At 47.0% G+C, this 24,268-nt stretch overlaps 1 protein-coding gene and 1 long non-coding RNA gene across 6 annotated transcripts in view; one reads left to right on the top strand and one right to left on the bottom strand.

The window, feature by feature from the left end:
- LOC142599267 (uncharacterized) overlaps positions 1–24,268 on the top strand; it is a 675,914-nt gene that overhangs the window by 570,758 nt on the left and 80,888 nt on the right. The gene's annotated exons all lie outside the window — the stretch shown is intronic.
- LOC142599196 (spindlin-Z-like) overlaps positions 1–24,268 on the bottom strand; it is a 130,363-nt gene that overhangs the window by 94,206 nt on the left and 11,889 nt on the right. The gene's annotated exons all lie outside the window — the stretch shown is intronic.

Below are 24,268 nucleotides of genomic sequence, written 5' to 3'. Positions count from 1 at the left end.
TGTGAGAAGCTGCTAGAAGCTTCCCCTGTGTCTGATAGAGCCAATGCCAGCCGGCTCCAAGACGGACCCGCCGCTGGCCAAGGCCAAGCCAATCAGCGCCTCTGTGATAACATATTTAAGAAAGAGAAAAACAGTTAGAGAGCGCTTTTGCAGCCAGAGAGAGGAGGGAGAAGATGTAAGAACATCTGCAGACACCAAGGTCAGTGAAGAAGGAGGGGGAGGAGGTGCTCCAGGCGCCGGAGCAAGATCCCCCTGCAGCCCGTGGTGAAGACCATGGTGAAGCAGGCTGTTCCCCTGCAGCCCATGGAGGGAGGATGAGGGGGTGTAGCGATTCCACCTGCAGCCCGTGGAGGACCCCACGCCGGAGCAGGTGGAGGCACCTGAAGGAGGCTGTGACCCCGTGGGAAGCCCGCGCTGGAGCAAGCTCCTGGCAGGACCTGTGGAGCCGTGGAGAGAGGAGCCCACGCCAGGGCAGGTTTGCTGACAGGACTTGTGACCCCGTGGGGGACCCACGCTGGAGCAGTTTGCTCCCGAAGGTCTGCACCCCGTGGAGGAGACTCACGTTGGAGAAGGCCGTGAAGGACTGTCTCCCGTGAGAGGGACTCCATGCTGGAGCAGGGGAATGATGAGAGGAGTCCTCCCCCTGAGGATGACAAAGCGGCAGAAACACCGCATGATGAACTGACCGTAACCCCCACTCCCCGTCCCCCTGTGCCGCTGGGGGGGGCGGAGGTTGAAGCCGGGAGTGAAGTTGAGCCCGGGAAGATGGGAGGGGTGGGGGGAGGTGTTTTAAGATTTGGTTTTATTTCTCATTCCTCTACTCTGTTTTGCTTAGTAATAAATAAGATGAATTCCCTCTCTAAGTTCGGTCTGTTTTGCTCATGATGATAATTAGAGAATGATCTCTCCCTGTCCTTATCTCGACCCGTAAGTTTTTTTTTTTCATTGTACCTTTTCTCCCCTGTCTAATGAAAGAGGGGAGTGATAGAGCGGCTCTGGTGGGCACCTGGCCCTCAGCCAGGGTCAACCCACCACAGCTGGGCATGAAAAAGTTGGGAGGGGACACAGCCAGGACAGCTGACCCCAACTGACCAAAGGGATATTCCATACCATATGATGTCATGCTCAGCAGTAAAACTGGGGGGTGGAGATTGGCTACAGCTGCCATTGTTCAGGGACTGGTTAGGCATCACTTGGTTGCTGGTGAGCAACTGTGGTGGTTGTTTTTTTTCTTCTATCACTTGTTTTTCTTGGGTTTGTGTTTTGGGCTTTTTCCCTCCTCTTTGTTGTTTTATTTTTTATCTTTTTTATTTTTTTTTTTTTTAATTATTGAACTGTCTTTATCTCAAACTCTGTGTTTTCTCACTTTTACCCTTCTGATTCTCTTCCCCGTCACCCTGGGATGGGAGAGTGAGCGAGGGGCTGTGTGCTGATTAGCTGCCTACTGGGGTTAAATCATGACAGGTGCTTCCTGCGTGACCAGGGGGAGGACATGAGGAAGTGCTGCAGGTCGAAGAACAGCAGGTGCCTGTTGCTACCATGACAGTACACCGGCAACAATATTGCAAAAACCAAGACTCCATGGACCCCATGGATAAGCTGATTCATCAATTGGAGAACCAAGGAGTGATCAGCAAGACTCGCTCGCCCTTTAATAGTCCCATATGGTCAATGCAAAAGCCTGACGGAATTAGACTATCATGGCATGAACAAAGTCACACCACCACTTAATACTGCCGTACCAGACATGCTAGAGATCCAATATAAACTGGAGTCAAAGGCAGCCAAATGGTATACTATAATTTGCAATACCAATGTGGGTTTTTTTCTCAACTCCTTTAGCAGCAGAGTACAGGCCACAGTTTACTTTCACGTGGAGGAGTATCGAATACACCTGGAATCAACTGCCCCAGAGATGGAAGCACAGCCCCACCATTTGGACTAATTCAAACTGCACTGGAACAGGGTGATGCCCCTGAACATCTACAATACATCGGTGAAATCAGCATGTGGGGCAATAAAGCAGAAGTGTTTTAAGAAGGGAAAAAAAATAATTCAGATTCTTCTAAAAGGTAGTTTTCCCATTAAAAAAAAAAAAAAAGCCAAGTCAAAGGACCTGCACAGAAAATCCAGTTCTTGGAAGTAAAATGGCAGGATGGACGTTGTCACATCCCTATGGATGTGATCAATAAAATAGCAACTATATCCCCATCAGCTAACAAGAAGGAAACACAAGCCTTCCTAGGCCTTGTGGGATTCTAGAGAATGCATATTCCAGGTTATAGTCATCTTACGAGTCCCCTCTATCAAGTAACCAAAAAGAACAACTATTTTTAGTGGGACTGTCGTGATTTAACCCTAGACGGCAACTAAGCACCACACAGCTGCTCACTCACTCACCCCCAGTGGGATAGGGGAGAGAATTAGAAGCGTAAAAGTGAGAAAACTTGTGGGTTGAGATAAAGACAGTTAAATAACTGAAATAAAATAAAATAATAATTAATAATAATAATAAAAAATGTAATGAAAAGGAAAACAACAAAGAGAGAGAAATAAAATCCAAGACAGACAAGTGATGCAAATGAAAACAATTGCTCACCACCAACTGACCAATGCCCAGCCAGTCCCCCAGCAGCAGCTCCCCCACCAACCTCCTCCCTAGTTTTAGTGCTGAACACAGTGTCATATGGTATGGAATATCCCTTTGGTCAGTTGGGGTCAGCTGTCCCGGCTGTGTCGTCCCCCCAACTTCTTGTGCACCCCCAGCCTACTCACTGGCGGGGTGGTGTGAGAAGCAAAAAAGGCCTTGACTTTGTGTAAGCACTGATCAGCAATAATGAAAACATCTCTGCATTATCAACACTGTTTTCAGCACAAATCCAAAACATGGCCCCATACTAGCTACTATGAAGAAAATTAACTCTATCCCAGCAAAACCCATCACATTCTCCACCCCTTATTCCATACCATCTACATCATGCTCAAGTCCCATACTATCCAATACACCCTCATTAACCACCACCCCCCTTCCCATCCTTTACTATAATACACAGATATCATTCCCTTAGTCTATGGACCACCCCCCTGTAAAATGTCTATAAAATGTCCACAAATGTCCACAAAATATCCACAGAGTTCATTTAGTCCATGACTTTGGGCTCCATCTCTTATGGTGGTCACTCAGGACAGGACAATTGGTGCGTTGCATGGATTTACTGGGCACCAAAGCCAGCTCAGATCGGGTCACTGCTGTACTTGCACTGCTTCCTGTAAGGCTTGTCCTCCACTGGTTCAGGTGGTTCCTGCTATGGTAATTCCTATAACATGCAACTCAAATCATGAGTTACAAGAATTTAAAGATTTATCCATTACAATCTCCATCCCTGGTCCCTTTGGACTAAGCCTTAAGCTTTAACATTGCAATGAGTTCCTCCTTTTGCCTCTAGCTTGGCTAGCAGCGAGAGGTTCCTTTATAATACCTTTGATATATGGCAGCCGCAGCAGTAGTGACATACAGCATCATGTAATACTGCCATCATGCAACTCCAATCATGGATTATTTTCAATCGAAATCAAATCCCCTTGAGGTACACATCAGACTCCTCCATCCTTCTGCGTTACCCACCAAGTGCACCCAGGTCCTTGAGGAAAAACAGTCCCATGAATAGGTTTACCCTTTCCTGAGGAAGCAATAACCCAGACTGTTTTTCCCAACAAGTTCCTTATATGTACAACAATGATCTTCACTCCTTCCACAGTGTGCAGGGGTTTTCATTGGGCAAGGCCAGGTTGACTGGCAAATCCTCTAGGGTTAACTAGCCACGTGGCTTCTGCTAAATCTATATCCCAATGCTTGAACATCCCAGCACCCATTCCTCTCAATGTTGTTTTTAATAGTCCATTGTATTGTTCAATTTTCCCAGAGGCTGGTGCACGATAGGGGATGTGATATACTCACTCAATGCCATTCTCCTTGGCCCAGGTGTCTATGAGGTTATTTTGGAAATAAATCCCATTGTCAGATTCAACTCTTTCAGGGATGCCATGTCGCCATAAACCTTGCTGTTCAAGGCCCAAGACAGTGTTCCAGGCAGTCACATGAGACACAGAATATGTTTCCAACCATCCAGTAGTCACGTCAACCATTGTAAGAACATGGTGCTTGCCTTGGCAGGTTTGTGGGAGTGCGATATAATCAATCTACCAGGCTTCCCCATATTGATATTTCAGCCATCATCTTCTATACCAAAAAGGCTTTAGCCGCTTAGCTTGTAGGATTATGGCGCATGCTTTAAATTCATGGATAACCTGTGCAATAGCATCGATTGTTAAGTCCACTCTCGATCACGAGCCATTTGTATGTTGCATCCCTTCCTAGACATCCTCATGTGTCGTGGGCCCACCGAGCTATAAATAATTCACCCTTATGTTGGCAGTCCAAATCCACCCCAGTCACTTCAATCTTAGCAGCCTGATCTACCTGCTGGTTGCTTTGATGTTCCTCAGTGACTCAACTCTTAGGTTCGTGGCCATCTACGTGATGTACTTCTACAACCAGCTTCTCTAGCCAGGCAGCAATATCTTCCCACGATATGGCAGCCCAAATGGGTTTGCCTCTGCACTGCCAGTTGCTCTGCTTCCATTGCTGTAGACACTCCCACAGGGCATTTGCCACCATCCATGAGTCAGTATGGAGATAGTGGCATTTTTCTTGTTGTGGTGGGTTGACCCTGGCTGGACATCAGGTGCCCACCAAAGCTGCTCTGTGACTCCCCCTACTCAACTGCACAGGGGAGAGAAAATATAACAAAAGGCTCGTAGGTTGAGATAAGGACAGGGAGAGATCACTCAGCAATTATCGTCACAGGCAAAACAGACTCAACTTAGAAAAAAATCATCTAATTTATTACCAAGCAAAACAGAGTAGAGTAATGAGAAATAAAATCAAATCTTAAAACATCTTCCACCCACCCCTCCCTTCTTCCTGGGCTTAACTTTACTCTATGGGCTGCAGGAGAATCTCTGCTCCGGCACCTGGAGCATCTCATCCCCCTCCTTCTGCACTGACCTTGGTGTCTGCAGAGTTGTTTCTCTCACATATTCTCACTCCTCTCTAGCTGCAAAAGCTCCCGCTCCTTTTTTTTTTTTTTTTCTTCTGAACTCTGCTATCACAGAGGCTCTACCACTGCCACTGATTGACTTGGCCTTGGCCAGTGGCAGGTCTGTCTTAGAGCCGGCTGGCATTGGCTCTATTGGACATAGGGGAAGCTTCTAGCAGCTTCTCGCAGAAGCCACCCCTGTAGCCCCCCCCCCATCAAAACCTTGCCACACAAACCCAATACAGAAGAGCATAGGGATGCTGCCTGGTTGTGTAGGGATGGGGTCAGGAAGGACAAGGACCAGCCAGAGCTGACCTTGTCAAGGGATGCAAAGAATAATAAGGGCCCCGCTACCACAACTTTGCCATGCAAACGTGTGTTGGTTTTGCGTGGCAAGGTTTTGGTAGCGGGGGGGGCTACAGGGGTGGCTTCTGTGAGAAGCTGCTAGAAGCTTCCCCTGTGTCTGATAGAGCCAATGCCAGCCGGCTCCAAGGCCAAGCCAATCAGCACCTCTGTGATAACATATTTAAGAAAGACAAAAACACTTAGAGAGCGCTTTTGCAGCCAGAGAGAGGAGTGAGAAGATGTGAGAAACTCTGCAAACACCAAGGTCGGTGCAGAAGGAGGGGGAGGAGGTGCTCCAGGCGCCGGAGCAAGATTCCCCTGCAGCCCGTGGTGAAGACCATGGTGAAGCAGGCTGTCCCCCTGCAGCCCATGGAGGGAGGATGAGGGGGTGTAGAGATTCCACCTGCAGCCCGTGGAGGACCCCACGTTGGAGCAGGTGGAGGCACCTGAAGGAGGCTGTGGCCCCCTGGGAAGCCCGCGCTGGAGCAAGCTCCTGGCAGGACCTGTGGACCTGTGGAGAGAGGAGCCCACGCCAGAGCAGGTTTGCTGACAGGACTTGTGACCCCGTGGGGGACCCACGCTGGAGCAGTTTGCTCCTGAAGGTCTGCACCCCGTGGAGGAGACTCACGTTGGAGAAGGCCGTGAAGGACTGTCTCCCGTGAGAGGGACCCCACGCTGGAACGGGGGAACGATGAGTCCTCCCCCTGAGGATGAAGAAGCGGCAGAAACACCGTGTGATGAACTGACCGTAACCCCCACTCCCCGTCCCCCTGTGCCGCTGCGGGGGGCGGAGGTTGAAGCCGGGAGTGAAGTTGAGCCCGGGAAGATGGGAGGGGTGGGGGGAGGTGTTTTAAGAGTTGGGTTTATTTCTCATTACTCTGTTTTGCTTAGTAATAAATAAGATGAATTCCCTCTCTAAGTTCGGTCTGTTTTGCTCGTGATGGTAATTAGAGAATGATCTCTCCCTGTCCTTATCTCGACCCGTAAGTTTTTTTTTCATTGTACCTTTTCTCCCCTGTCTAATGAAAGAGGGGAGTGATAGAGCGGCTCTGGTGGGCACCTAGCCCTCAGCCAGGGTCAACCCACCACAAAATGCAATACACTTGTTCAGCAATGTCTAAAGCCAGCTGGATGGCTTTCATCTCTGGAAACTGACTCGATTCACCTTCTCCTTCAGCAGCTTCTGCAACTTGTCATGTAGAAATCCACACAGCAGCTTTCCACCTCTGATGCTTCCCCACAATGCAACAGGACCCATCAATGAACAGGGCATATTGCTTCCCATTTTCTGGTAGTTTATTATATGGTGGGGCCTCTTCAGCATGAGTCAGTCACCTCCTCTGGCAACACTCTGACATTTCAGCCCTCTGGCCAGTTGTCCTGGTTTCAGCTGAGAGTGAGTTAATTTTCTTCATAGTAGCTAGCATGGGGCTCTGTTTTAATTTGTGTTGGAAACAGTGTTGATAATATAGAGATGTTTTTGTTATATAGAGGTGTGTTTTGTTGTTGTTGAGCAGTGCTTACAGAGTCAAGGCCTTTTCTGCTTCTTGCACTGCCCTGCCAGTGGGATGGCTGGGGGTGCACAAGAAGTTGGGAGGGGACACAGATAGGACAGCTGACCCAAACTGACCAAAGGGATATTCCATACCATATGACATCATGCTCACTTTATAAGGGAGACCTAGGGAAGAGGAAGGGGGTGTGGGGGGGTGACAGCAGCAGCATTCAGATTGATGGTATTTGTCTTCCCAAGTAACCATTAAGCATGACAGAACCCTGCTTTCCTGGAGATGGCTGAACACCTGCCTACCCCTGGGAAGTGGTGAATGAATTCCTTGTTTTGCTTTGCTTGTGTGCATGGCTTTTTTGCTTTACCTATTAAACTGTCTTTTTTATTAAACCCATGAGTTTTCTCACTTTCACTCTTCCAATTCTCTCCTCCATCCCAATGGGGGGATTGAGTGAGCAGCTGCATGGTACTCAGCTGCTGGCTGGGGTAAAACCACGACACCAGTCCATGATCACTTACAGAATTCCTGAGCAGTCAGGGTTTACCATTCGAGCCCATTGCATTATCAGTGCGACCCACTTATTCTATATAAAGTCAGTTGCATGATGTGTAGAGGGGACTCTCCCTTTGAACATCCAGCCCAGCACAGGCAATCAAGGTATCAAATGGAGCTAGTGCTTCTCTACCAACAACTTCTGAAGTAGCTTGAACCCCTTCATATGCTGTTAATATTTCTTTTTTAGTTGGAGTGTAACAAGCTTTGGATCGTTTATATCCCCAGCTCCAAATCCCTAGAGGTCAACTTCAAGTCTCTCCCTATGGCTGAGGTGTAAAGCATATTTTTCACATCATGTTCTGTCTGGACTGGCCCAAGAGCTATTGAAAGAACTATCTCCAGTTTAGTTTGTTCAAAGGCTTGTCATTGCTCAGGGCCCAATTCAGAGTTGTCCTTCTTCCACATTACTCAATAGGGAGGGCTTACAATGAGACTATAACCTGGAATATGCATCCTCCAAAATCCCACGAAACCTAAGAAAGCCTGTGTTTCTTTTTTTGTTATTTGGTAAAGAAATAGCTGTTATTTTGTTGATCACATCCATCGGGATACAGTGATGCCCATCTTGCCATTTTATTCCTAAAAACTGATTTCCTGTGCAGTTCCTTTGACCTTTCTTTTGAAGGCTGGTTTTGCCATAAAACAAAGTATCTGGATTATTCTTCTCCCCTTCTCAAACACTTTCTATGCTGTGTTGCCCCACACAATGATGTCATTAATATATTGCAGGTGTTCAGGAGCTTCGGCTTGTTCCAGTGCAGTCTATATCAATCCAGTGCAGTCTGTATCAATCCATGACAAAGGGTAGGGCTGTATTTCCACCCCTGGGGCAGTTGATTCCAAGTGTACTGCATGCCAAGTGAAAGCAAACAGTGGCCTGCATGCTACTGCTAAAGGGATTGAGAAAAACACGTTAGCGATATCAACTGTGGCATACCATTTGGTGAGCTTTGATTCCAGTTCATATTGGAGTTCTAGTATATCTAGTACAGCAGCACTCAGTGGCAGCATGACTTTGTTCAGGCCGTGATAGTCCACTGTTAGCCTCCATTCTCCATTAGATTTTCATGCTGACCATATGAGACTATTAAAGGGTGAATGAGTCTTACTCGTCACTCCTTGACTCTCCAGTTGCCAGATCACCTTATGGATGGGAACCAGGGAGTCTCAATTGGTGCGATATTGTCACCAGTGCACTATCATGGCAGTGACTGGCACCTGCTGTTCTTTAACTCACAGCAACCCCACCACAGAAGGGTCCTCTCAGAGACTGGGCAAGGTAGACAGCTGTTTAATCTTCTCCGTGCTCAAGGCAGCTATACCAAAAGCCCGCCCTTTTGGGTCCCTGAAGTAGCCTCTTCTGAGGTAGTCTATGCCAAGGATACATGGAGCCTCCAGACCAGTCACAATGGGGTGCTTTTGCCACTCATTCCCAGTTAGGCTTACCTCAGCCTCCAACACAGACAGTTCTTGGGATCCTCTCGTTGCTCCAGAAACACAGGTGGATTCTGCCCCTTTGTAATCTGATGGTATTAGAGTACACTGTACACCAGTGTCCACTAGAGCTTTATACTCCCATAGGGCCCCAGTTGTCTCTTTCCTCCACCTGGCCAAAGGCAGGGCCCCTCTATTCCTGGTTGGAGTCTTCATTACTTGATTTTTGTAACTGCAAAATAGAAGTCCCTTCATCAGTGTCAAAAGTACAATTAGCCCTTCTACTCTGCCCAATAGACACTGGAGCAGTCATTTTCCTGGATGGATGCCTTTTGGCTGTTGTTTTTCCTTGTGTTTCCTGTACTTGAGCTTCTAGTCTCCAGGTAGGTTCACCATCCCACTTCCTCATGTCCTCTCACTGGTCACACAGGAAGAAACACAGGGTTGCACATGGTGTGCGCCACCAGTACCCTCTCCCTTGAACAGAAAAAGGCTGACTCTTAAGAGCTGAGACCTTGGTTGGACTGCGTGAGGAAGATCTATCTTTCTTGGCGTACTCGGACATTTTTGGGGTCAGTTCCTTAACAGCAAAGACACAGGCCAACATACAGGAAGTAAGATTATCTTTGTATTTTGGGAGTTGTCTGGCCAGTTCATCTACAGTTGGTGCCTCTCTGTCTGTCCAGCTCATTATCGCCAGGGTGTTGGCGTATGACGTTGGTGCATTTTGTATAAACTTTTGCCACATGGACCCAGGCACCAGATTTCATCTGGGTCTTTAGATATCTGGTCATCATCCAGGTTGTTATAGATCACCTTCACCTTGGCTAATTTTGTCAGATACTGAATCCCTCCCTCAGTGGTGGTCCATTTGCTTCAGGAATTTGCAAGTTCTTCCTTGAAGAAGGTCCTTCGCACCTGACTGGAATCACCGCCAAAAACTGAGGACTCCTACCCTTTTTCCAATCCCTTTGTCAATGGCCTTATCCCTAGCAAGGGATCCCAGCTGCCAGGCTTCCTTACTCTCTAATTCCTGACTACTGGCCCCAATATCCCAGCACTGGAGTAACCAGCTGAGAATTAGCTTACCTGGTAGACTGCTAAAATCTTGTAACATATCTTGCAGCTCAGAGATATAGATTGGGTGGTTTCTGTCTCATTTATTATTTCAGTCTCTTCCTCCTCCTGTTCCTGTGACTGCTCTGCTACAGAACAGACTGCCTCTTCTGATTCTTTCTCCTGCTCCCTCATCCCTTACTGAATGAGTTGACTTCCACTTCTATTGTTTCTTTTTAGTTAAAGGGGGGACTGATACAGCATCTGGTTTAGCCATAGTGTCTGTGGGCATGTTTCCCCTCTCCTCTTGAGGGTGCTGCATAATATTGAGCAGTGTTTCACTGATGCTGGCCAGGCCCCAGCAGAGTATGGTAAGTTGTGCCTCTTTGGAATAGCCATGGCATTTTTTTTTTATTTTTTTTCCCCAAACATTCTATCACTTCATCAGAATCCTGCACTTGTTTGGGAGTGAAGTTCCAGACCACCAGAGGTGAGGAGTTCTCTAGGTAACTGCCCATATTCTCCCACGTGCCTTGCCACTCATGACCATCCTGTTGTAGAGCCTGGGTCATATTCTTAAATTGCTTGTTAACCTTACACAAAACCAAAGCAATATTCCTAAGAAATACCAATAGAAGTATTTTAACTACCCAAGGATATTCAAGATGTTACAATAACTTCTCAATGAGAGAGAAACCTTCACAGAAAGTGGTGAAGATGCCATTCTGTATTTCCTCCACAAAAAAACCTCTCAGAAGAATAAATACAAATGTCAATGACAATGAGATGGAACCCGAAGAACAATAATGGCTTCAGTACAGAGCCCAAACACCAGATTAAGCTCAAGGTCAGTGTTTTAATAACAAATCTCCCAGGCAAAACATCACTAATCATGACAGAGCATAGAAATGTGTAAAAGCCAACACCAATCTTTAAAATGTAGAGCAAAAAAAGAGCATGGCGCCGATCAGATAAACTAATATTGAGAACAGATTAATCGATATCATGACCCACAACTGTTAACAGATATAAAACCCTTCTAATATGCTCTGGTTAAATCTGTTGTTATTTCAAACCCTTCAAGCCCCACATTGGACAAAGAGGACTGTCATGGTTTAAACCCAGCCACCGATTAAGCACCAAGCTTAGGGTAATCACCCGAATCCTGTCCCCGAGTGAGCTGAGAGATACGCAAAAAGATTTCAGCTGCCATCCAGGCAAGAAAAATCATTGCCTGGCTGCTCCAATGCTGGGATAACAGAGCCAGTAGCCTAGAATAGGAGAGTAGGGAAGCCAAGCAGCTGGGATCCCTGTCTAGGGAAGGGGGCATTGACAAGGTGATGAGGGAAAAAGACACAAGCCCTCAGCCTCTGGAGGTGACTTCATTCAAACTTGAGGGAAAGGTATCCCTTCAAAGAAGATGTTCTATGTCATCCAGACAAGTGGACCACCATGGAGGGAGGGATCCAGTACCTGAGGGAATTAGTCATGTGGGAGATGGTTTATTACGACCCGGACAATGCCCAGTTACCCACAGATCCAGATGAGGTCCAATGCACGTGACTCATGTGGTGGAAGTTTGTAGGGAGCGCACCAATGGCGTATGCCAACTCATTGGCAGTACTGGAGTACTGGCCTTTGTAAGATGAACAGGTACCAACAGTGAATGAAGCAGCTGGCCGACTCTGGCAATACAAAGAAAGTCTCTCTAGTCTCGGCTGTGGAGAAACTGTCCTGGAAGGTCCAGCAACTCAAAGAGAATATGTCCAATTCCCTGCTTGTACGGACCAGTATCTCAGCTATTAGGAGTAAGCGTTCTTCTATATCCTCTGTCTTGAGCAGAAGGTACACACCACGAGGCACCCTGTGGTTTTACCTGCACAACCACAGAGAGGACATGAGGAAGCGAGATGGAAAAATCTACCTCAACCCTACAGGCATGAGTATGTGAGGTGCAAGGAAAAACAATTACAAAAGGGGATTCTTCCAGGAAAAATGCCACTCCAGTTTCCAGAGGGCAGTTCCCTAGACACAGTGGAATACCTACTCATACTTATGATCCTCTTGAAGGGATCTCTATGTCATTTTTGCAAGAAGTGAGCAGTGAATACAATGAGCAGGATTAGAGGAGCCCTTCCTCCAGCCAGGTGGAGGAGAGGGACAACCAGGTTTATTGGACTGTGTGGATTAGATGGCCTGGCACATCAGACCCACAAGAGTATAAGGCTCTAGTGGACACCAGTGCACAGTGTACCCTAATGCCATCAAGCTATAAAGGGGCAGAACCCATATATATTTTTTGGAGTGACAGGAGGATCTCAACCGCTGACTGTATTGGAAACTGAAGTGAGTCTAACTGGGAACGAGTGGCAAAATCACCCCATTGTGACTGGCCCAGAGGCTCCATGCATCCTTGGAATAGACTTCCTCTGGAGAGGGTATTTCAAGGACCCAAAAGGCTACCGGTGGGCTTTTGGCATAGCTACCTTGGAGATGGAGGAAATTAAACAGCTATCTACCTTTCCTGGTCTCTCTGAGGATCCTTCTGTTGTGGGGTTGCTCAGGGTCAAAGAACAACAGGTGCCAATTGCTACCACGACAGTGCTCTAGCAGCAATATCTCACCAACCGAGATTCCTTGATTCCCATCCATAAGCTGATTTGTCAAGTGGAGAGTCAGGGAGCGATCAGCAGAATTCACTCACCTTTTAACAGTCCCATATGGCCAGTGCAGAAGTCCAATGGAGAGTGGAGGCTGACAGTAGACTATCGTGGCCTGAATGATGTCACGCCACCCATGAGTGCTGCTGTACCAGACATGCTAGAACTTTAATATGAACTGGAGTCAAAGTGATATCGCTATGCATTTTTCTCAATCCCTTTGGCGGCAGAGTGCAGGCCACAGTTTGCTTTCACTTAGAGGGGCGTCCAGTACACCTGGAATTGACTGCCCCAGGGCTGGAAAGACAGCCCTACCATTTGCCATGGACTGATCCAGACTGCACTGGAACAGGGTGAAGCTCCAGAACACCTGCAATACCTTGACGACATCATCATATGGGGCAACACAGCAGCATGCGCTCACCTGGACTGTATCTAAAATTCTTTTGCACATCTCACAGCTCACTCAGGGACAGGGATGGGGTGATTACCTCTGGTTCTGCCTCTTCCTCCTGTTCTTGTGATGGTCCCGGTTCATTGTCATCCCTTACTAAGCAAGCTGATTTCTTTGTGTATTTTTTCTTCTGTATAGGGGTGACTGATACTGGCATGGGTTCTGTTTTTTTTGGTTCAGCTACAGTGCCTGTCACACTGTTTTCCCTTGCTTCCCCTTGATGGCGCTGCCTAATATCGAGCAGTGCTTGGTAGATACTGGCCAGGGCCCAGCACAGTGCAGCAAGTTGTGCCTCTTTCGAATAGCCACAGCATTTTCCTTTCAAGTATTCTATCACTTTATCAGGGTCCTATAGTGATTCGAGAGTGAATTTCCAAACCATTGGAGATGAGAAGTTCTCTAGATAGCTGCCTATATTCTCCCACATACGATGTCACCCATGACTATCCAGCCTCCAGGCAGGTCTCTGGGAGGTATTCTTAAAACATTTGTTTGTAACCCTAAACAAGACCTGGAACACATTCAGTAGACATAGCAATAAGAGCATTCTGGCTTGAACATCCCAAGGGTATTCAAAATTCTGTAACCAGCCAGAAGTGAAAACGGGAGGTGAAAGGGTGGGAGAAGGTATCCCCCCTGTCTTCCCCATAGATTGGGTGCAATTATTAATCAATTCTGAGAGATGTTGTCCAAGGTACGGACATGACAGAAATGCTACATACAAATACCAGCTTAAACCTCATGACCACTGATGTTATCATATCATCAGTTGATATTACACAGTACAGCAAAATGAGAATCCTGATCCCTCTCCCTGAGGTGATAAGCAGCACCGCAGGGAATACATACAGCAAGTAAGGATTTAAATAACCCAATCATGTGAACAAAAAAAACCACCATTGTGACCAGTGAATATTTACCTAATATAATAAATATGTATAACAACTTTGTTTTCACACGCTCTGGTCAGATCTATCTTTATCTTAACCCTTTGTGCCTCATGATAGGCACCAAAAAGGACTGTCATGGTCTCACCCCAGCTAGCAGCTGAGCACCACATGGCTGCTCGCTCGCTCCTTCCCCTCCCCCCCCGTGGGATGGGGAGGAGAATCAGAAGATGACAAAGGTATACCTCATGGGTTGGGATAAGGACAGTTTACTAGGACAGTAAAGGAAGAGAAAGATAACAACAGTACTTACAAGAGAATATACAAAGAGGGTGATATACAATGCAATTTCTCATCCAAGGACATGACCCAAGTCATGACTGCACAGGACCGCACACTCAGCCATCCTGGAGCCGCAGCTCCTCCTCTACGAGCTCTTTTTTATGCTGAGCATGGTCATATGGTATGGAATACCCCCTTTGGCTAGTTTGAGGTCACCTATCCTGGCTGTGCCCTGTCCTAGCTTCTTCTGAAAATTAACTCTATCCTAGCAAAATACCAGGACAAGATCAAAGGCATTATGCTTTGTTTGCTGATAGATCCTGTTGTGTTATAACAAACTACTGGAAGTGGAAATCTGCTGTGTGGAATCCCATATGACAAGTTGCCAAAGCCACTGAAAGAGAACATGAGTTGAGACTGTTTGCAGAAACAAAAGCCAGCCAGCCAGTCCTAGAGATTGCTGAACAAGAAAAGCAGCCAGTACTCTATCTCTATACTGACTCCTGGATGGTGGCTAATGCCCTATGGGAGTGGCTTAAGCAGTGGAAGACGACCAATTGGCAGCAGCACAGAGATAAACTTATCTGGGCAGCTGCATTGTGTGATTGCTCACTCAACTCCTGCTCAGTTTTTGGCTAACGCAGCTAATGCTCAAGGCCTGATGTATGTTGGGAACAGTGCCATTGGGTCAAAGCAAGAGCACCACTTAGGTGGGACATGTGGCCAGAAAGAGCTAAAAGGCCATTATATAGCCATTATCACCTGCAGATTGCTGTCATCTGCAGCCATCATCATTGCATATTAAGTATCTGGCAGTTTCATCAGAATCTGCTAGCCCATAGAAATGGTATAGACACAAGCTCCAAGTTAGAAGGTATAAAAACATCAGCTTACCCAAAAAGATTTTGAAGTGGATCCAACAGCAGCTAGACTGCTCAGGCTTTCATGCTTCCTAGTGTGATACAGGGGATGCTGTCATGGCTTTGCCCCAGGCAGCAGCTAAGCACCACACAGCCGCACACTCACTCCTCTCCTGCACACTCACTCCTCTCCCAGCAGGATTGGGGAGAGAATCAGAAGAGTAAAAGTGAAAAAAACCTCATGGACTGAGATAAAGACAGTTTAATAGGTAAAGCAAAAGCCATGCACACAAGCAAAGCAAAACAAGGAATTCATTCACTGCTTCCCATCAGCAGGCAGGTGTTCAGCCATCTCCAGGAAAGCAGGGCTCCGTTGACATGTAACAGTTACTTGGGAAGACAAACACCATAACTCTGAATGTCACCCCTCCCCTTCCTTTTTCTTCCCCTAGCTGTATATGCTGAGCATGATGTCATATGTTATGGAAGATACCTTTGGTCAATTGGGGTCAGCTGTCCCGGCTGTGTCCCCTCTCAACTTCTTGTGCGCCCCCAGCCTACTCACTGGTGGGGTGGTGTGCAGAAAAGGCCTTGACTCTGTATAAGCACTGCTCAGCAACAATAATGAAAACATCCCTGGATTATCAACACTGTTTTCAGCACAAATCCAAAACAGTCCCATACCAGCTACTATGAAGAAAATTAACTCTATCCCAGCCAAAACCAGCACAAATGGCCGCACTGTGACAGAAGAGGAAGAATGAGCACTCTCACCATCGGCTAGGTAACTATTTTGCTCATAGGTGCACAAGTGTTATGGGTAATAAGTTATTAAACCTCGTGACTTATATGGTGAATAAGTGAATTCATGTGATAGACTAGTCTGTGCAAATGGGACTGAGCCCTTGTTTGTCATGTTTGTTTGTTCCATTTCTTATACGAGCTCATAAAATAAAGTTTGATTCACAGAGTACACTGTCCTGTAAATTTGAGAGATCCAAAGGGACCATGACACACTGTGGCAAGACGTGGCTGCCCAGGTAGAAAATATCACTGTGAAAGTACAGCATGTAGATGGTCACATACCCAAGAACCATGCCACTGAAGAACATCAAAACAATAAACAGGTACACAAGGATGCCAAAATTGGAGTGGCTCAGGTAGACCTGGACTGGGAGTGTAAGGGTGAGATATTTGTAGCTCAATGGGCCCCACAAAACATCAGGGCATCTAGGGAGAGATACGACATACAGATGGGAGAGGGGTGGACCTTACCATGGAGACAAACAAGCAGGTCACCCATGAATGTGAAACATGAGTAAAGTCTCCCTGGAATAAAGGGCAGCAGCTAGGTTTTAGATATGGCAAGGCCTGACAAATTGACTATATTGGACCACTGCCATGAACACGCCAAGGCAAGCACTACATACTCACCATGGTGGAAGCAAATACCAGGTGGCTAAAAACATACCATGTAAACCATGCCACTGCCCAAAACACCATCCTAGGCCTTGAAAAGCAAGTTCTGTGGCAACATGCTACCTCAGAAAGAATTGTCAGACAGTGGGACTCATTTCTGAAATACTATCATAAACTCCCGGGCCAAGAAACACAGCATTAAGTGGGTATATCACATGCCCTATCACCCACAAGCCTCCAGAAAGATTGAGAGATAATGGACTGTTAAAGACTATACTGAGAGTGTTGGGCACTGGGATATAAATTTAGCAGAAGCTAGATAAGTGGCTGGGGAAGGCAGTGTGGATTGCTCCTCCTTTAGGAAAAGGCAAGCTCATTCACAGGATTGTCTCTGCTCGAGGACCTGGGTGTACTTGGTGGGTAATGCGGAAGGATGGGGAGACCTAATGTGTGCCTCAAGGAGATTTAACCTTGGGGGGGGAATAGTCTTTGATGTGAGTTGTATGTTGTAGGAAGTAATGTAGCAGGGACTACCGAAACCAATGAAGAGTGAGCTTCACAAGCAATCAAATGAGTGCAGCGATGACCCAAATAAAGCTGGTGTTTGCACCCAACGATTGAAGATGCTGCTTCTCCTGTCCTAAGAGATCACCTTGACAGATGGGGCCCAAGTCATAGCCTGTTCTTATGAACATTTGGGGGAATGGTAGAAGCCCGTGGAATAGGAAAATAATATCTATCAGTTAAGGGACAGGGGATTAATGAGTTCATGAGAATGTATAAATCTGTATGTTGAGTAAAAAGATGGCTTAAGTATATAGTATAAATTGGAAGTATTAGTCAGAGGGGATTTCCGGAATGAGAAATAGATAGAAGGGGATTGCCAGAAGATATGTAAACATATCAAATTATATAGGACCTAAGCATGACACAATCGGTATGGAATAGAGGGGTGGAGATTCTGTTGGGTCTGCCTAGGATGAAGTTAACTTTGCCCATAGCAGCCCTCATAGTTCTGTGCTCTGCATTTGTAGCTGACCACAGCATTAAGGCTTTCTCTCTAACTCCCCTCACTCATGCAAACGGTCAGGACAGCTGACCCAAACTGACTAAAGGGGTATTCCATACTATATGACATCCTGCTAGAAATAAAACTAAGAGAAAAGGAGGGCAGGGGGAAGTAACATTATTTATTAGGGCACTTTTCTCTAAAGCAACCACTACACATATTGGGGCCCTATTTCCAACCCAATTGGACCTACAACGATCATTTAGTCCAACTGCCTGACCACTTCAGGGCTGACCAAAACATAAAGCATGTTATTAAGGGCATTGTCCAAATGCCTCTTAAACACTGACAGGCATGGGGCATTGACCACCTCTCTAGGAAGCCTGTTCCAGTGTTTGACCACCCTCTCGGTAAAGAAATGCTTACTAATGGCTAGTCTAAACCTCCTCTGATGGAATGTCGAGCCGCTCCCATCCGTCCTGTCACTGGATACCAGGGAGAAGAGATCAGCAGCACCTCCCTCTCCACTTCCCCTCCTCAGGAAGCTGTAGAGAGCAATGAGGTCACCCCTCAGCCTCCTTCTCTCCAAACTAGACAAACGCAGAGTCCTTAGCCACTCCTCACAGGACATGCCTTCCATGCCTCTCACTAGCTTTGTTGCCCTCCTCTGGACACATTCAAGGACCTTAACATCCTTCTTAAATTGTGGGGCCCAGAGCTGCACACAGCACTCAAGGTGAAGCCTCACCAACGAAAGATACAGAGGGATAATCACTTCTTTTGACTGGCTGGTTATGGTGTGTTTGATGCACTCCAGGATGCAGTTTGCCCTCTTGGCTACCATGGCACACTACTGACTCATATTGAGCTTGCTGTCAACCAGCACTGCCAGATCCCTTTCTACAGGGCTGCTCTCCAGCAACTCCTGTTCCAGTCTATATTTGTGTTCAGCATTACTCCATCCCAGGTGCAGAATCACAGAATCATAGAATGGTTTGGGTTGGAAGGGACCTCAAAGATCATCTAGTTCCAAGCCCCCTGCCATGGGCAGGGACACCCTCCAGGCTGAACAATCCCAACTCTCTCAGCCTGTCCTTACAGGAGAGGTGCTCCAGCCCTCTGATCAGCTTCGTGGCCCTCCTCTGGGCTCACTCCAACAGCTCCATGGCTCTCCTGTACTGGGGCCCCCAGAGCTGGATGCAGTACTCCAGGTGGGGTGGAGTAGAGAGGCAGGATCATCTCCCTCGACCTGCTGGTCACGCCTCTTTTGATGCAGCCCAGGACACGGTTGGCTTTCCGGGCTGCAAGCGCACACTGCTGGCTCATGTTGAGCTTCTCATCAATCAATACCCCCAAGTCCTTCTCCTCAGGGCTGCTCTCAATCCACTCCTTGCCCAGCCTATAGTCATGCTTGGGATTGCCCTGACCCACGTGCAGGACCTTGCACTTGGCCTTGTTGAACTTCATGCAGTGTGCACAGGCCCACCTCTCCAGCCTGTCAAGGTCCCTCTGGATGGCATCCCTTCCCTCCAGCGTGTCGACCACACCAGACAGCTTGGTGTCATCGGCAAACTTGCTGAGGGTGCACTCGATCCCGCTGTCCATGTCGCCGACAAAGATGTTGAACAGTGCTGGTCCCAGTACCGACCCCTGAGGAACGCCACTCGTCACCGTTCTCCACTTGGACATTGAGCCGTTGACCACAAGTCTTTGAGTGCGACCATCCAGCCAATTCCTTATCCACCGAGTGGTCCATCCATCGAATCCATGTCTCTCCCATTTAGAGACAAGGATGTCATGCGGGACAGTGTCAAATGCCTTGCACAAGGCCAGGTAGATGACATCAGTTGCCCTTCCCTTATCCACCAATGCTGTAACCCTGTCATAGAAGGCCACCAAATTTATCAGGCATGATTTGCCCTTAGTGAAGCCATGTTGGCTGTCACCAATCACCTCATTTTCCTCGTGCCTGAGCATAGTCTCCAGGAGGGTCTGCTCCATAATCTTGCCAGGCACGGAGGTGAGACTGACTGGCCTGTAGTTCCCTGGGTCTTCCTTTTTTCCCCTTCTTAAAAATGGGGGTTATGTTCCCCCTCTTCCAGTCAGTGGGAACTTTGCCAGACTGCCAGGACTTCTCAAATATGATGGAGAGTGGCCTGGCCACTTCATCCACCAGTTCCCTCAAGACCTGTGGATGCATCTCATCAGGTCCCATGGACTTGTGCACCTTCAGGTTCCTTAGATATTCTCGAATGTGATCTTCTACAGTGGGCGGTTCTTCTTTCTCCCAGTCCCTGCCTTTGCCTTCTGTGACCTGGGCAGTGTGGCTCGAGTACTTGTCAGTGAAGACTGAGGCAACGAAGTCCTTGAGTACCTCAGCCTTCTCCATATCCTTGTGTCCTGGTTCTGGCTAGGACAGAGTTAATTTTCACAAGGAGCCAGGAGAGGTGAGCCAGGCTGGCCAGGGGCTATTCCATACCATGTGACGTCATGCTCACCATAAAAGGGGGGGCTAGTCCCGGAGGGGTGGGTTCAGAGTGGCTCCAGGACATGCTGAGGGTCCAGTGATCAGGTAGGTCGGATCGGTAAATTGCTTTCTGTTATCACCCATTGTGAATATCTGTTATCAGTACTGTTGTTGATTGTTTCCCTCTTCCTTGCCGTCCCAGTAAACTGTCCTTATCCCAACCCATGAGGCTTTGCCTTTGTTTTTCCATTCTCCCCCCCATCGTGCCGGGGGAGGGGTGAGTGAGTGGCTGCATGGTGCTCAGCTGCTGGCTGGGGCTAAACCATGTCACCTGGGTAACCAGGTCACCTGTTTCATTCCAGAGGGGGCCCACATTTTCCCTAGCCTTCCTTTTATCACTAACATACCTATAGAAACTTTTCTTGTTGTCCTTGACATCCCTGGCCAGATTTAATTCTATCAGGGCTTTGGCTTTCCTAACCTGATCCCTGGCTGCTTGGACAATTTCTCTGTATTCCTCCCAGGCTACCTGCCCTTGCTTCCACCCTCTGTAGGCTTCCTTTTTTTGTTTGACTTCACCCAGGAGCTCCTTGTTCATCCACGGGCGCCTCTTGGTGTTTTTGCTTGACTTCCTCTTTGTTGGGATGCATTGCTCCTGAGCTTGGAGGAGGTGATGCTTGAATATTAGCCAGCTGTCTTGGGCCCCTCTTCCTTCCAGGGCTTTGTCCCATAGTATTCTACCAAGCAGGTCCCCAAAGAGGCCAAAGTCTGCTCTCCATCCGGCATTTGTTCTTGTTAAATTTCATGGTATTGATGGTTGTCAAATGCTCCAATCTATCCAGATCCCTCTGCAAGGCTTCTTGTCCATGAAGATTCAACAGCACCTCCCAGTTTGGTATCATCTACAGACTTGCTAAGGGTGCATTCAACTTTTGCATCCAGATCGTTGATAAAAATATTGAACAGAACTGGCCCTATAATCATAGAATCATTTAGGTTGGAAAAGATCCTTAAGATCATCACGTCCAACCATTAACCTAGCACTACCAAGTCCACCACTAAACCATGACCCTAAATACATCTACACGTCTTTTAAATACCTCCAGGGATGGTGACTCAACCACTTCCCTGGGTAGCCTGCTCCAATGATTGATAACCTTTTTGGTGAAGAAATTTTTCCTAACATCCAGTCTAAACCTCCCCTGGGGCAGCTTGCGGTCATTTTCTCTTGTCTTATCGCTTGTTATTTGGAAGAAGAGATCAACACCCACAGAATCACAGAACAGTAGAGGTTGGAAGGGACCTCTGGAGATCATCTAGTCCAACCTCCCTGCTAAAGCAGGTTCACCTAGAGCAGGTTGCACAGGATCGTGTCCAGGTGGATTTTGAATACCTCCAGAGAAGGAGACTCCACAAACTCTCTGGGAAACCTGTTCCAGTGATCTGTCACCCTCCAAGTGAAGAAGTTTTTCCTCATATGCAGAGGGAACTTCCTGTGTTCCAGTTTGTGCCCGTTGTCCCTTGTCCTGTCACTGGGCACCATTGAGAAGAGTCTGGCCCCATCCTCTAGACATCTACCCTTTAGATACAAGATAAGATCCCCTCTCAGTCTTCTCTTCTCCAGGCTCAGACCCAGCTCTCTCAGCCTTTCCTCATAAGGGGGATGCTCCAGTCCCCTAATCATCTTTGTAGCCCTCCGCTGGAATCTCTCCAGTAGTTCCCTGTCCTTCTTGAACTGCAGAGCCCAGAACTGGACACAGTACTCCAGATGTGGCCTCACCAGGGCAGAGTAGAGGGGGAGGATAACCTCCCTCGACTTGCTGGCCACGATCATCTTAATGCGCCCCAGGCTACCATTGGCCTTCTTGGTCACCAGGGCACACTGCTGGCTCATGGTTAACTTCTTGTCCACCAGGACTCCCAGGTCCTTCTCCATAGTACTGCTTCCCAGCAGGTCAACCCCTAACCTGTACTGGTGCTTGGGGTTATTCTTCCCTAGGTGCAGGACCCTACACTCGATACAACCCACGCACTTCGCTACAACCTCCTTTCAGGTAGTTGTAGACAGCAATAAGGTCTCCCCCGAGCCTCCTTTTCTCCTGACTAAACAACCCCAGTTCCCTCGGCTACTCCTCATAAGACCTGTTCGAGATCCTTCACCAGCTAGAATTGAGCCCTGAGGAACACTGCTGGTGACTGGTTGCCAGCCAGATGTAGCCCCATTCACTACAAGGCTTTGAGCCCTGCCATTCAGCCAGTTCTTCACCCAGCACACTGTGTACCTGCTCATCTCACAGTTGGACAACTTGTCCAGAAGGATGCTGTGAGGGACAGTATGAAAAGCCTTACTAAAATCCAGAAAAAACTACATCCACCACCTTCCCTTCATCCACTAGGCAGGTGATCTTATTGTAGAAGGATATCAGATTAGTTAGACAGGACTTCCCAGGAAGTTGCTGGACATCACCTGCTGATGGGAAATAGAAAATAAATATTTTTGCTTTTTTGCTTCTGTGCATAGCCTTTGCTTTTCTTCATTAAATTGCCTTTATCTCACCCCATGATTTTTTCATCTTATTTTCTCCCTGTCCTGTTGACAAGGGGGAGTGATGGAACAGCTTGGTGGGTACCTGGCAGCCAGTCAAGGTCAACTCACCATAGGTAGATGCAAGTGAACTTCAAGTAATTGAATGCAAGTATTTTGTCCTTACTCATTCTCTTACAAATGAAGTTGACCCAAATAATTTATTGTAGTTGTGAGCAAGTTTACAGAGGTTGGTTTCATTAACAGTGATGAAGACAGTTCTCTGGAAAACAGATGGGGGAAACATCTATTGTAATATTTTCTGTTCTTTATCTAAGAGTCTCCTCATACATGATATTAAGGTCATTAACCTTTGTGTGAAGACTGAATTTAATTGCTGTTATCTAAGTCTGAGAAACATCATTCCAAAGAGACTCATCCAATCGTTCTGAAGGAAAATGCCCAGTGCGAATGTACATGTCCCTGCTGTTAAAAGTGGTAGCAGAATAGGAAGTTACTACCACTTAGCTAGAAGTCTTATTTTAATTAATCATTGTACATCAAACTCAATGTTTTGAGTGCCAAACAGCATTTGACAGCCTGTTTTCAACTATCCAGGTTAGCAGACACCGATATACAGATACCTACCAACTCTAAGGCAATATTAATTTTGATATTATATTTTAAAGGGGGGGGGAAATATCTGCCATTTGACAGGCCACTTTCAAGCTTTTTGGCTCACCAGTGGCCTTTGGACCATAAGTAACAAGTTATTTTAGAACATGCATTTTCAGACCTTAAAAGTTCAATACACTGAGAAGATATCACTGCAACACTAAACTGAAAATAAGTTTGGCTTAGGAAAGTATTTTAATTACACTTAAGAATTTGTGAGGTCATTTATTTTCACAAGAGCAAAATGTCTTGCTGACATACTTGAAACAAAATTTCTTCTAATGTAGAAGCCTGCTACAACTTCATTCATGAAGGACCATGTTGTGGTTTAACCCCAGCCAGCAACTAAGCACCACACAGCCGCTTGCTCATTCTGCCTTGGTGGGATGGGGGAGAGAATCAGAAGAGCGAAAGTAAGAAAACTCATGCGTCAAGATAAAGACAGTTCAAAAGGTAAAGCAAAAGCCATGCACACAAGCAAAGCAAAACAAGGAATTCATTCACCGCTTCCCATCGGCGGGCAGGTGTTCAGCCAACTCCAGGAAAGCAGGGCTCCATCACACATAACAGTTACTTAGGAAGACAAATGCCATCACTCGGAACATCCCCCTTCTTCCTTCTTCTTCCCCCATCTTTATATGCTGAGCATGACATCATATGGTATGGAATATTCCTTTGGTCAGTTGGGGTCAGCTGTCCTGGCTGTGTCATCCCCCCAACTTTTTGTGCACCCCCAGCCTACTGACTGGCAGGTCAGTGTGAGAAGCAGAAGAGGCCTTGACACTGTGTAAGCACTGCTCAGCAATAACAAAAACATCCACATATTATCAACACTGTTTTCAGCACAAATCCAAAACATAGTCCCATACCAGCTACTATGAAGAAAGTTAACTCTGTCCCAGCCAAAACCAGCACAGGCCACAATAAAGAACATTTTTTGTTTCCTGCATTCAGAAGTGGCACAGTTTGTGCTTTAGGAACCCTTGATTCTTAGGGTCTACACCCAATTACTGCAGCTGCTTTATAACTTA

The sequence above is a fragment of the Balearica regulorum genome, chromosome W (assembly GCF_011004875.1).
Source record: "Balearica regulorum gibbericeps isolate bBalReg1 chromosome W, bBalReg1.pri, whole genome shotgun sequence".
Lineage (NCBI taxonomy): Eukaryota > Metazoa > Chordata > Aves > Gruiformes > Gruidae > Balearica > Balearica regulorum.
This window is presented reverse-complemented; position numbering and strand designations above follow the sequence as displayed.